A 15,067-nucleotide genomic window follows, 5' to 3' on the forward strand; every position below is an offset into this window, starting at 1 on the left:
CCACCTTAGGTGTATGTGGCTGGCGCCTTAGCCACTTGAGCCACAGGCGCCGAGCCATGTCTCAGATATTCTTTAGTCCCTACCGCTCTAAGACTACACTGATACAGGGATCTTCCGGTTGTGAAGTTCTACCATTGGCTCGTTGTTTCTATTCCCAGATCTCCAACTAGGAAGAGATCATCTCTGAAGTCATGGTCTATTTATGAAAACCCAGATTCCTTTAAATTCTCTATTCTGTATTAACAAACTGCTGTTTTGAAAGATTTCACTTCATCATAATTAGCAATTTCCAATATTATTAAAAGATGTACCTCCTCTTTGATCCCAAGCAATTACTGGATACTCTCTTATCTCAGGGACGAAATCCAAAGAACACGGTCCGTTTTTCCTAGTCTCTCTGTACAACATTGAAAATGACTGGGCTGCTTTTTGCATCTAAAAAGATGCATCATTTCTCTGTTCAAAAAGTTTGGAGCATATAAAATGTACTCTGTGTCTCATTGGCAGGTCTCTGACACAGAGAAATTTTTAGTTATCTCCCTCTGTGCTTCCAAAAGCACAGCTGATGAGGTGGATGGACATTCCCACCCAAGCTGCACACATCTGGGCAGCGCTTCCAAACAACATCTGGAAGTGATGAGAAATTCAAACAAGACCCCACCCCGAGTCTATGGAGGAATCCATAGTGGAGAGAATGCTTTTATTTTGGTGAAAACCAGCCATGTTTTCTTTTTTCTTTTCTTTTCTTTTTTTTTTGAGACAGAGTCTCACTATGTCGCCCTGAGTAGAGTGTCCTGGCATCACAGTTCACAGCAACCTCAAACTTTTGGGGTTAAGCAATTCTTGCCTCAGCCTTCCAAGTAGCTGGGATTATGGGCACCCACCATAATGCCCAGCTATTTTTGTTGTTATTGTTACAGTTGTCATTGTTGATTTTAGCTAGCCCAGGCCAGGTTTGAACTCTCCAGCCTTGGTGAATGTGGCTGGCACCCTACCCACTGAGCTACAGGCACCACCAAAAGCCAGTCATGTTAAAGGTCCGAAGTGTAACCACCTCCAAGAGTCCTAACATTCAGGTAGTGAGATTTAATGAGATAAAATCGAGAAAAGAAAAACATATATGCAGAGGTCAGGGAATGCTCCTGGCTAAATACCAGCTCTTGTTCATAGCTGGTAAACGTGTCCAGTCTTTCAGAATCACTGCCACAGACTGTGGACGCTGTTCTGCACCATGAGCCTGACAATCGTTTTCTCTTTGCCCAATTCTGCAAGTGTCTCTCATTCACAGAACAGGCAACCTCTGACTTTGGGCATTTGCCCCATTTACCAGACAGCGGACGTTGAACTTGCATCTCTGCTTTAAGCTTAGGATGGCTGGGTGGAAGCAGCCACTGTTGGAGGTAGCGTGTACCCCATTTGAAAAGTAATGTGAGGAAGATTCCTGCTGGAAGCGTGTAATGCTTTCTGAGCCCGAGGAGTGGGTGGTGCTTGGTTAGGATGTCGTGACTTGACTCACCCAACTGCCTCTGCCCCCATGAGCAACAAAGACACTTCTACTTTTCTCCTGGTGGCTGAAATCAAACCCAATAAGCCTTGGCAGCAGGATAGGAGAGGACCTAGAAGAGATCAGGGGAAAGTACAGGGGACCTAGAAGAGACCAGGGGAAAGTACCTAGAAGAGACCAGGGGAAAGGAGTCTCTTCCTGGGAGGATGTTGGGCGTGTTCTGAGGATCTGGCTGCAGACACTTAGCTGTCTACACTTACCTCGGAGGGCTGGAGGATAGGCCCAAAGGAATAGTTACCCTATTCTGCGTAGAACATTGCCCAGGAGATATTAGATATGTTTCTTCTTGGAATGGTCTCCTCTATTCCCTGGCTTTCCCAGGATCTCAGCAGTGACCCCAAGATCTATTATCTCATCCTCTTTTCTATGTTCTGGATAGATACTGCATTGGTCTGATTTATTCTCACGTCTCGGTCTCAAGCTTCCTGATGAACGGACAGCTCAAAGACCAAATAATGGACAGCACTTAGCATAGTGCCTAGGCCATAGTTAAACCTGGAAAAATGCAAATGAATGAATAAGTAAATAAATATACACTAGAACCTCTATAGGTTGACCACCTGCCTCTGGACTGTAACAAACTGATCCACATACAGAGGTGGTCAACCTAAGGAGCTAGGCCTGCTATACTGATATTTCCAGTCTGTGAAAACTAGGTCAACATGTGGTCACTTAGAGAGATGGGCAATTACAGAGACCTACTAAATTGTAATCATACCCTTAAAATAAAAGTTATAATGAAGGTAAGCTAACATTTTTGTGTTTAAGTATCATATGCTACTTTTTAAACAGATGAACAATAGTAAAGTCACTCCGTTCATTATCAAATTACCCCAAAACTTAGCAATTTAAAGCAGTAAACATCTATTATCTCACATAGTTTCCGAATTAAGAATCCTATAATCTGGAGGTAACTTAGCTATAATTCTAAGTTATTTTTTGTGAAATTTTACCATTTAAAAATATAAATCCGTGGATTAGGGTTATAATGAAATAAATACACAAAAGTCTAATAGAATTATAGTGGAGAATTTTTTATTAGAATAGTGGGGTTTGCCTGTCCCCCAACTCCGTCTCCCCTCCCTCCCTTGCTGCAGGGATTGACACAGCACATCTGATGGGCATCCTAGAACAAAAACTGAGCAAAATCTACTTCTCTACATTTTTCGATTGGCATGAAGAAGCTTTCAAAAGAAGTAACTTAAGTCTTTAAAGGTAGACTTTTTCCTGACCTTGGGTGGCTTTCAAGAGTAGACACTGAGACATATGTGACCTTTGCTTTTTCCACACTTTTTGTGAACAGACGTAAGCCAGAAATAGGGAATTTAACATGCAGACCCTGAAACCAGAAGTAGCCCTGTGGCTGGACCTTTAACACCTAACTGAAATCTCTCAAAGAGAAGATCCCACTGTCGTTGCTAAAACCAGTGGAAGCATCCAGGGAGGAAGACACTCCATGAAAAGCCTGTAAATACTACAAGCAGGGAAGATATCAGAAAGACTATCGTGCTAATTAACAAACCAAAGGAATAAAAATGTGAATTAATAATAAAGGGGACGCAAGTACCTAATTACCCATTTTGTCCTAATGTTCACAAGAAAGTTTCTTTAAATATTACAGAGCAGCAGTGCAGATGTTTCTCTGAATGTGAGTGTCGTGATGCTGACCTTTGACCTGACACTCTTATACCATGTTTCCTGGGGTCGACAGGCTACTCGGGTGATGGGCGTCTCTCACAATCCTGGGTCCTCTCCATGTCCCACCCCCTAACTTTTTCCCTTGGCCTTTAACTGAGGAATATTTCTAATCCTTTGTGACGCTGTCAGGCTTTAGGGCAGCTGCTCATGTCCTAAAATGGGGACTCAGGCAGCTGTCTGTGTCCTTGGTTCTTGGAGTGCAGTGCTCTTAGTCAAAAAATGACAGACGCCCCAAAGTAAGGTAAGTATGAAACTAAGCGTGTTGAGGAAGAGACAGGTTGACAGAGCAAGATGCCCTCGCTGCTGTCTATGGCACAGCCCTCGTAACAAAAGGGCAAAGAGGCCGGGCTATGGCCGGTTCAGTTCCATACTGTCTGGGTTGGGCCTATCTCGTGATTGAGAGGTCACCTTGGAACCAGAGTCTCACTGCACAGGTGGACATCCCACAAGCCTCTCTGAGAGCCCATGGGGAGGTGAGGACCGCAGTGCAGATGGAAACGACTGATGTAATAGTCCTGAGGCTATTGTAGGTCTCCTTTAAGACTCTATTGTACTTGGTGCTGGGCCCATGGGCTGGAGTCTTCTGCCTCCTTTTATAGTTGATGCACTAAGTTCTGGTTAATTAATAGGGTGGGGTGAGTTCCCTCCTCCCAGGTGTAAACAATCACAAAGAAGACTAAGAGGAGATGCCCCCCACCTAGGAGAGCTGGGTTTCTAACTATCTACCTAATGACACCACCTGTTAACTAAATCAGGAGGGCTCTACCTGTAAATAAATCTGCCAGTTCAATGCTCCTCTGAAGACATCTTCCTTGAGATTCCCAAAGTCCCCCATTCAGGCTCAGGCTAAGGCTAATTTGAAAAATGATGTACAAGTATTCTTGTATCTAAATTAAGATCTCCATGAAGTCCTGTACTGGACTCCTTTTGGACTAAGTGTTCTACTGACTTAGATAGCGCAGAGGTGAGGGGACCTTGCCTCTGCCCTCCGTGGTTCAGGAGCTGGGGCTGCGCAGCTGACGGACGCACACAGAAGCTCCCACGGGAAAAGTGGAGCACCCAAGAAGCAGCTGGACCTGGAGGCTTAGACGCCATTTTAACAAACAGCATCATGGAGAAGGAATGAGACAAAGGAAAGCGGATTTAGGCTTTTGGGGTGCAACATGCGGACTTTCCTGGGGTGAAAGGAGGGAGGGAGGACACATGCTCAGAAAAAAATTCACGTCCTGCTTTTACTGGGTGTAGTGTAGGGAGGTTTTCTATGTCAGCTGTTTCTCAATTGCCTTTAGCTTAAAATAAATCTTATGTCAAAGTGGTATATTTTGGGGTATAGTTTCAGCAGAATAGTGAATTTTGATTCAGTGAAGTTTTTAGGGCTAAATTCCTCAAGGTTCATGTTGACACATTCAGAAGCCCATTCAAACTTGCACAGTAACTTCTAAAAACAGTAGGTAAAAAACTGAAATCAGTCCTTGAAAGCCTGATAAAAATGTCATAACTGTACCAGTCCTTACAATACTCCTGTCCTCCTAGTCAGAAGACTCAAAAGGCAAGAAGGATGCAAATTTGTTTCAGGACCTCAGGGCTACCGATATAATAGCAGTTCCCTAACTCTCTGTGACACTGAGCCCTAGTCCTGCATCCTTGGGAGGTAGGGGGGTTGTTATATATTCTAGACTTGTAAATCTGTGCCACACCTTCTTTAGTGGCTGCTTAGGGTGGACTGAGATAGTTAAACCTGCTCACTTTTTCCTGGAAAGTCAATGATATGCCTTAACAGTTGTGCTTCATTCATTTGCTTATTTTCCAAAAGTCCCTGATGAGAACTTTGTGAACCTTAAATTTCCCTGCAATTTGACTTGTATTCAATATGTAGATGACCTCTTGTTGTATTCTAAAAAATGAGTTGAACTCTCTCAATCACCGTCATCTATCTTCTTACAGTTTTAAATCAGAAAGGACTTAAAGTCAAAACAAATTATATCATTTAGGTCAAGATTTAAAGAGTAAAACCCTCACCTGTGACAGAGGAAGAGCCATTTAAAGCTTTCCCTGGGCCAAACCCAGGGGCTATGGTGCACACCTGTGGTGCTATGTAGCTCAGCAGGCTGAGGCAAGGGATCACTGGAGGCTGGAAGTTCAAGGCTGTAATGTGCTGTGATGGTGTCTGGGGATAGCCACTCACTCCAGACTGGGCAACACAGTTAGACTCCGCCACTAAAAGCAAAAACAAAACTTTCCCAGGCTGCTCATTCAGAGTTGACCAAGAAGGATTCCAATGTTCTAAAATCACCCTGCTTCTATGTGATTTAACCAAGTTTCTAGTAATCCAGACTCTTTCTTGGAAACCTAAATAGGAGTCAACATTTTGTGATTTAAAATAAGGTTTTCAACATCTTCATACTCTTGAGTCAACTTAAGTATTTTAACCCTTTTTACCTGTCCATGCATAATCTGGACAGGTCCTCAGTGTCCCAACTCAGCTTCATGGTCTTCAGCAGAGAGTTGCTATAGCTTTTCTAGTGATCCAGTGGCAAAATCTCACCTTCCTTGGTCCAGGGCAACAGCAGCAGTGGGGAAGGCCACTGCCAGCCTGCATGGAGGGTGTCCTGAGACTTTCAGGAACATGATATACATACAATCTCTGTTGCTTACTGAAAATACACTCTGTTTTTTTCTTTACTCAGGCTCTATAAAGACTTAAAAATTGCCAGTGTCACCACAGGGTACTGGGAAAGTTTTCAAATAGCAATAGTCATGCCTCAGATAGACCTCCTTGAGTATGATACTACCACTGTGCAAAGCTGAGGACACACTGTTTCTTACCAGGTAGATTCGCCTCTTGTGAACGCCATTACTTTTTCTCCTAAGCCTTTCCATCTCTAGTAGCACAATAATGTGTTCAGTCCTCCTACTTTCCTTCTTTTACAGAAGAAAGGCTAAATTACAAATGCCTAAATACAGAACAAATGCCCTGAACAAATATATGAAAAACTCTCCCAGAAAATACAGAGTTAGCCTGGTTAGTTGAAGGGTTGTACTTTAATGCTGCAGGGTTCCCCCATTCAGGGCAAGACAAGGATACTGATTTTCTAGGCCTGGGCAAACAGACTCTTTTGTTCCCCCCTCTAAACTATACTCTATGAATACAGACAGGACAAGAGAAAAGCCATTTTCCCACTATTTCTTGTAAGCCAGGGCTCTTCTGGAGTGGGCTCCCTACTCTTTTGCCCTGAGCTAGAAGGAGTACATTCATTTGTTAATACACTCTTTCCCTAATCAGCATTGAAAAGGTGTCTCCCTGTCTGCCAAATCCAGGTCAAATGTAATTCTCAAGACCTCCCTATTACAAAACAGTATATAACCCCTAGACAGAAGACCCACGGGGGACTTCCCACTTGGATCTCCCCTCTCTGTCAGAGGCTCTAGTGCCTTTCATTCTTTCTGGATTCCTTTCTATCTAACAAACCCTATCTTATCACTGATCTGTGTGGTCTATGGGTTCATTCTTTAAATCTCAGAGACCAAGGAACTACTGCAGAAAGAAATTCTATCAACATTAAGACAAAACAGAAAATTATCAGATATGTCATCACAGATCTCAGCTCACCCTAGAATAACAATCTTTTACCAGACCCAAAGTCAACCCGGAAGGCAGAATTTATTGTATTCACTAGGGCTTGTCAACTAACCTCAGATAAGAGAATTAATATCAATGACAGGAGTTGACAGGGAAGATTTTGGAAATAACTAAAGATCCTGATCTCTGCAGGAGAAAAAAAGTACAGAAAAATGGTCAAAGATTAAGTGTCCTAATGTTTCTTATGGAGGCAGGATGCTGAAGCAAAAGGCAGACATGAAGCCTGAAAGAAATGACCCCCTGGTCATCATTAAAATCCAGCAACTCCTACTAAGCATCCTGTTTCCATAAAGCCCAAGAAGGCTGAATTATTGGAGAGGTTCAAAGAAGCCCTTACAAAATACCAGAGATAAACTCCGAAGATCAAGGGGGGGAAATCTCATTTATGAGGATAACCATGAATCAAGATTTAACTCATAGCTCCCACCTCAAAGCTTCACCAATTATTATCTGATGAACTTGACTTGGTCCCAGTAAGTTCTTTGCTTTGAAACACCTGTCTTAAACTACTTAAGCCTAGACTCCAAACTCCTTTCAATATACTTCCCTCACTTCTCTTCTTGAGTCACTGCCAAGACTTTATCAAGGTAGTCTCCTTTGCTGCAGTAAATTTAATAAACTCAGCTTTGTTTCATCAATAGCTTTTTTCCCCCTGGGATCTCCAACAAATTTCATCTTGGTTGGAGCCATGAAGCAGTCTGATTTCTTTAAAAGTTACTATTCCTCACCAGATTGTCACAATCTCTTTCATAGAAGTATGTATATGTATATAAATAAATAGAAATATATCCACTTTGAGAAGAGGATTTATACTCTTCTGGGCCTTTGAGTAAGGTAGTTGATGAGAGAATGTATCCAAAATGCTTCCTGTAGTTTCTGGCACAATATAGGTAATCAATGAGTGTTAGCTACATTGAAGTCCCCTAATTTCCCAGTTCTTCATTACCTGGACCTACAAGCAGCCCACAAACTCCAGGTTAGTTATCTCTCAATTTAGAGCCACTGGTTTCTCATCTCTGTGACTGGCAGGAGCCGTGGGTACACCCACCCTCCCTCCTGGCCTTTGGATCCTGTTCCCCTTCATTCCCACCAGCAAGCCGAGGGAGGAATTCAACTCTATGCTCACCCCTTAGCCACGTCAGGAGACTGTTTCTTGGGTGGCAAGCCTCTGTTTGGTGACATATTAACAACAAAAAGTGAGAAATACTTTGATTCTGATAATTGAACAGCCTTCCTTTTCTACCACTTTTCCCAAGTAAAGGAACAGCCCTACAGCTTCCCAAAAGCATTTAGGATGGGATGAGCAGGAGAACCTTGATTAAGTTATAAGATCAGTGAAATCGGAAGTCCAGGAGAAACTTCAGGATACCTTTAATTCTGGGCTCCAGTACTGTGACTATAAAAGGAAATTTAGGAGGAAGGGTGTCCTGGGAGGTTCCTTGTGTCATCCCTATTAGAGACCACGGGACACCAATAATCACTACAATGTCCCCGTTAGTTCCTAAAATTCCACTTTCTGAGACAGCATATCCTAAATGCCAACTCTGGGTTATAAAATTCTAATCGACTCTACAATTTAAAGAGAAAACGGATGAACTTTAAATGTGTGAATGAAATCTTCCAAGCATTCCCCCCCCCGCCACCAAATGTTTAAAAGAAGAGGAAAAAAAACCTACAGAAATGTTTTCTTTGCCCTTTATAATTATTGGATGAAATGATGAGACTCATGACTCTGTTCCTGACTGGGATGAGCGGGGTGCAGTGTTTGTGGTGGGAGTGTGCGTGTTTGACAACCAGCCAGGGGCGGACAGGGACACCCTCATTATAGTATTTGCTGATTTCTGTGGTGTAAATACTCCCACTGTGGCTGATTGCGAGCTATCAGCCTGACATCACTGAACTTGGAGTTGGGAAGCAACGTGCAGTAACACACTATTATATAGTATTTCAAGTGTACAGATACAGTCAGCAAACATAACCTCAGGAGGTAACAGTAGAATATGGCAACATTACTAGGAAATGAGGAATTTTGAGTATTCGTTACATTTGTTAAGTTGTAAATTTATATGATTTAATTATTAATAATTGCTGTGTTCAACAACTGGTGTGGAAAATTTAACAATGAATCTCATGAGCCAATAGCAACTTTTAAAGAAATCAGACTACTTCATGGCTCTAACCAAGACGCCACTGTGAGAGCAGAGTGTGCCCCTGAGCCTCTGCCTACCTATCCTGATGCACTCGTGGTTTCTACTGACCATGTGGGATATTTCGAACCTGAAGACCCAGTCTCCTACCCACTTTTTCTTACAAAGACCCTGCCTTTAAGATGAAGCACGCAGTTCCACGAGCACTCAGTCTCAAGCAACAATTTATTTTCAGGTGGGGCAAGGGTGGCCCAGTGGGCTCTCCGCCCACATGCTCTTCCAAAGGAGCATTGCGCACCCCACACGCTGGGAGTTAGGGTGGAGCAGCAAGAAGGGAGCCCGGCTGTCAGTGCCAAAGCCAAGCACTGGGGTAGTTTTTGGAAATGATCTCTGCAGGGACAGAGCAATGACCCTTTTTTCAGAGTGACGTGGACCTGGCTGCTCAAATAAATTAATGTTCCGAACCCAAATGACTCATGTTGTAGGAACATTAAGTTCATAGCCAATTTGTCAATATAAGAAAAACTGCCACCTCATTTTTTTTTTAACTCAAAAAGCATTGCTTCAATTTTATGAGTTATAATTTTCATTTTGGCCAAAGAGAACTGAAATGCACACAGGTGACACTGGGGCCACACAAGTGACATTGGGGTCACAGAGGCACTGTTTTCAGCTGGGGTGTCCTGTTTTCTGGGTTGGTAGGGACTGGAAACTTTCAACGGAGGATGGTTTAGAGAATTTCTGCCTTTCTTAGACAAGGACAATGGCGGACATGATAATGACTACAAAGATGTAAAAGGCCGTCCTGGTAGGGGCTGGGATGCGTTTCACAAAGCATCAAGGGTGGTAGAAACAGGGCCCAAGGTTGGGGCCTGAGCTCCAGTTTGGTTTTTATCATGTCCTAGCTTATAACCTTGGGCAAGTTATGAAACTCTAAACAGATTCTTCATCTGCAAAATGGGGTATATTCATTCCTCATAAATTTCCTATCTTACAATTCTGGGGGTCAGACTCCCAAGTGGGTCTCACTGGGCCAAAATCAGGGGAACCACAGGGCTTTGCTGTTTCTGGAGGTTCTAAGGAAGGACTTGTCTCTTTGCCTGTTATGTAGAGGCTGTCTCCATTCCCTGGGCCACTCCCCTATTTTTCTCTCTCTCTCTCTCTCTCTCTCTCTCTCTCTGTCTTTTTTATAGACAGAGTCTCACTCTGGTGCCCAGGCTGGAGTGCAGCAGAACAGTTACAGCTTCCTGGACTTGAGTGATTCTCCTGTGTCAACCTCCTGAGTAGCTGGGATGTGCACCACCAGTCCTGGTTAATTTTTGTTTTGTTTTTGTCCATTTGATTTTATTTATTTTTACTTATTTATTTATTTCAGATTAATATGAGGTCTAAACCATTGGGTAACAATGTTGCGTTGGTTAGGTAAAGTCCCTGTTGTAGTTGTGCCCCTCACCAGGCGGTGCCATGAGAGCACACCAACCCCCGCCCTCCTCCCCTCTGCCTCCACCCTCCTTCCCCCATAACTTGAATAAAATTGAGTTGTCCTCTTGTTCAGGCATGTATAATTCATCTACTGGCTTCATATTAGTATCCAGTACATTGGATACTTGCTTTTCCATTCTTGTGATATAAAAGATGTAAAGTCTCCATCTTTTTTATGGCTAAATAGTATCTTCCTATTTTTTTTTTAAGAGATGGGGTCTCACTATGTTGCTCAGGCTAGTCTCAAACTCCTGCCTCAAGTGATCCTCCTGCCTTGGCCTGCCCAAGCACTCAAATTATAGGCAAGAGCCACCATCCCCAGCCCCATCTCACTCTTCAAAGCCAGCAAGCCGTGTCCTTCTCACTCACACTGCTCTTTCTCTGCCTCCCTCTTCAATTTATAAGGACTCTGGTGATTACCTTGGACACAGCAGGTGACCCAGGATAATCTCTCCATCTCAGGGTCAGCTGAGTAGCAGCCTTAATCCCCCCTTGCCATGTAACCTAGAATATTCACAGGGTCCAAGGATTAGGATGTGGACATCTTTGGGGGCTCATTGTTCTGTGTACCATATGAAGATAATAATAAAAAGAGGATAAAAATAGTACTCACTCATGACATTTACTGAGGAGAAGGGCATTGTAGAGCTCTGGGCCCAGAGTAAGAGCTTGAGAAAGATGAGCACCGCCATTGTTATTTTTAATAATAATCTGTTTTCCTTTGCCAGGGCTGCCTTAACATAGTGCCCCCAAATACAGACAACAGGAATTTATTGTCTTGCAGTCCTGGAGGCTGGAATGCTGTCATCAGGGCTGGCTTCTTGTGAGGGCTGTGAGGGGGGCTCTGTCCCACATCTCTCCCCCCTCCAGCTGTGGGAGGGTGTCTGTGAGGGGGGCTCTGTCCCACGCCTCTCCCCTCCCCCCAGCTGCGGGAGGGTGGCTATGAGGTTCACATTCATGAAACCCAGAGGGAACAGATAGGAATTAATTCAGGACAGGACACGGTGCTGTCATCTCTGTCTAAGATGCTCGGAGAGAGGCCAACATCAGGGTTGATGGACACGTGGGCTTTTCTACGGCAGGGGGATAGGATGGAAGGAGGTGATTTGCAGCCCGTACATGAATTTTCAAAATGGAACTGAAAATTGTAAGGCCAAAATTGAACTCAATTTGCACTGAGAAGCTTGATCTTCATTTTCTCCATCTCATGAAACACGAGGAAATAGTTACGAACACAGGCTCTAGAATTACACCATCCATGTTCAAAGCAAAACTGTGACATTTGGTAGCTATGTGACTGAGAAAAGAAGATCTCTCAGAAAATAGCTCAGAAAGTATCTAAGTGAATATGCAAAATTTATCAGCCCCCACCCCCATACCAAAACCCATGCCTGGGCCAGTCGTCTGAAGCCATTTTGTTATTTCTTGTCCTCCCTGTGGTTTCCTGGCTATCGATCTCGAGCATTATCTTCATGACCCATGTCCTTGAAGTTTGTGATACAAAGAACAACATTCACTAATCAATATCTTACCTCATTTTAATGGAAGTTTTTGGTAAGCAACTTCTTTTTTCTTCAAATCCTACCCTTTGTAACTGCTGCTCATCAGAGCATATACGAGGCAGTACCCCATACATCACTGCTAAATATCACCTCCATCATATTCAAGGTGCTCCCCTTGGACCAACACCAGCACCTAGTTCACCCTCAAAGTACTTTTTCCAGGATGAGTTCGTGAATGTAATGGCAGGACCTCATATGAAGACATCTCTGTTGGCCATTCCAGAAGAATTCCAAAATTGCTTTGAAGGGTGGTCTAAGTGTTGGCATCAGTGCACAGCCTCCCAATGGGGGTACTTTGAAGGTGACTGTAATGATATTCAGCAATGAGGTATGTAGCACTTTTTCTAGGATGAGTTCATGAATTTCATTGTCAGTACCTCGTACTGGGCAATTTGAATTTATGCTCCTGAGTTGCAGCCTCAAACTTGTCCCAAATAAACTCTCTGCTTACTTTAATTTTCCCTTAGCTTTATCCTTTAGGTCAATTATGGCAAAAATTATTTACTTTCTGTGTGCCTCAATTTCTTTATCTGTAAAAAAATACTGATAGTGATACCCAAGAGTGATGTTTCGACTTGCTTAGAATCCTCAGAAGCTGCCTCAGAACCAAAGCCTAACCTTGCCTTGAACTCCAACCCCAAACCACGGGGAGAGACGCTCTGGAATTTCCTTATCTGACCAAGAACGTCTCTTCCCCAAAGACCAGGATTGTCAGGGAAAGGCTTCAAGATGTCTGACTAGAGGCATCTGGTACCCTCCTCACTCACTAAGAAGAGCCAAAATAGCAGCTTGGAGCTGAGAAAGACTTTATGATGTATGTAGGGTGAGAGGCAGTGAGAGAAGGCCCACTTCCCCTGTCCGCAGACCACGTTCCCATCATGGGCTCCTGCCGTCCTGGCCACAGCAAAGCCTAGTCTAGACCAGCGGTTCTCAACCTGTGGGTCGCCTAAATACATCCTGCATATCAGATATTTACATTATGATTCATAACAGTAGCAAAATTACAGTTATGAAGTAGCAATGAAAATAATTTTATGGTTGGGGTCACCACAACATGAGGAACTGTATTAAAGGGTTGTGGCATTAGGAAGGTTGAGAACCACTGCTCTAGACCCTCAAGGACCCTGAAACTGACATAAGGAGCTGCCTGGAGACAGCGTGATGACACTGCAGGGAGGGAGATTGCGCCAGATCCCACGCACGTCTGAGCTGTAAGCAGGTACAGCAGTTGTGAGAACCCAGCCCACCACAGACTGTGCACTATCCCAGTCCCGTGGTATGGAGCTGAGGTGCACGTGAAGGAAAGGTGCCAGGGCCAGGCTACGGCATGAGCAAGGTGTGCATCCCCCCCTGCTGGCCTGGGCTGCCGTCACTAAAGGCAGCTCCACCCTCATGGCTAGTAGAGCCTCAGTACAGCTGCTACTACTCCCTAGCCAAGCATTCTGCCAGGGGCCTGGGGTCATCTTGCCCCTGCCTACTGTGCAGGCACCCACACACCTCATTGAGGGGTCGGAGGACAAGGCTTCATGCCTGGCTTCACCCAACTCATGCCAGTGCATGAAGTCTGGGACCTGGGGACTACCCAGCCCAGCCCAGCTCACTAGCACTGGCACCTGAATCCTCTACAGGGGCATGAGGTTAGGCTGACCCACCCTGACACTGCCACTATAGCTGGCACCTACCTGTATGAGCCATCTGCAGCCCTGGAGACTGACCTGCCTGGCCCACTGCAGCAATGGCCAACACCCAGATGCACTGCTCAGGATCCAGAGTGGCATCCCGCTGTTGTTACTAACATTGCCTGTGTCATGCTGGCTGCTCAGGGGCCAAAGAAAGCCTTCACCTCCCTGACCCACTGCTGCTAGTACTAGCATCCAAGTAAACCACCTGGAGGCCCCCAAATTAGCCCTCCTGAACCCATTGACACCAGTGCTAGCATATGCTGCCCTGGGGCCCAAGAACTGGCTCACTCAGACCACTGCTGCCACCACTGGAGCCCAAAGACTGTCCTGGCATCCAGTCCTCAGCAAAACTTCACTGCAGATGCAGCTCCACTAATAGATGCATCTTAGACCACTGAGGAAATTACAGATTCCATGAACACACCCAAATCAAACCACAGTACTCTACCCACCCAGCACCACATATTATCTTCAGGAGAAAGTCCTCTCCTACAAAAGCAAATTCAAGGAACTGGAAGACATAATGCTCAGACCAGGAGTGCAGATACCAGCGTAAAAACCCTGGAAATGTAAAAAGCAAGGGAATGAGATGCCTCCAAAGGAACCCATGATTCTGCTGCAGCAGACAGCAGTGAAAAACATAATGAAATGAAGCTTCATTAGGTATAAGACAACCCTGAAAACAACACAAAGAAATCAAAATAACCTTCAGAATGAGAAATGTATCAAAGAGCTAGATATCATTAAGAAAAAAGCCAAATGGAAGTTTCATCACTGAAGAATCTATTGAGTAAAATACAAAATATGTTTGAAATCTTCAACTGTACACAAGATCAAGCCAAAGAATTCCAGAATTTGAAGACATGTCTTTTGAAATAACCCAGTCAGACAAATAATAGTAATTAAAAAAGAATAAGATAGAATGAGCAAAGCCTGTGTGACACAGAGAACACCATGAAGTAGCTAGATATTTGAATTTTGGAATCCCAGAGGTAAAGAGAGAACAAAGGTCAGGAAACCTATGGCAGAGAAAAATTTCCCCAGTCTAGCAGGAGAGCTGGACATTCAGATATAGTGAGGCTCAGAGATTTCCAGACAGATACAATGCAAAAAGTTCTTCTTTCCTTTTTTTTTTCATTTATTTTTTATTTGTATATATTCACGGGGTACAAATACAATTTGCTATATTAATATATTGCATCATAGTGATGACCAGGCCTTCATTCCCCAGCCTGAAAGGTCTTTTCTGTGGCACATTATAGTCAAACTGTTAAAAGTCAAAAACAAAGAGA

At 43.9% G+C, this 15,067-nt stretch overlaps 1 pseudogene; it reads right to left on the minus strand.

Annotated features, from left to right (window-relative positions):
* Positions 1–5,950: 5,950 nt before the first annotated feature.
* On the minus strand, positions 5,951–6,068 carry LOC111728206 (annotated as a pseudogene).
* Positions 6,069–15,067: the final 8,999 nt, after the last annotated feature.

This window comes from Otolemur garnettii, unplaced genomic scaffold, assembly GCF_000181295.1.
Source record: "Otolemur garnettii isolate 467f Iridium unplaced genomic scaffold, OtoGar3 scaffold00143, whole genome shotgun sequence".
Classification (NCBI taxonomy): domain Eukaryota; kingdom Metazoa; phylum Chordata; class Mammalia; order Primates; family Galagidae; genus Otolemur; species Otolemur garnettii.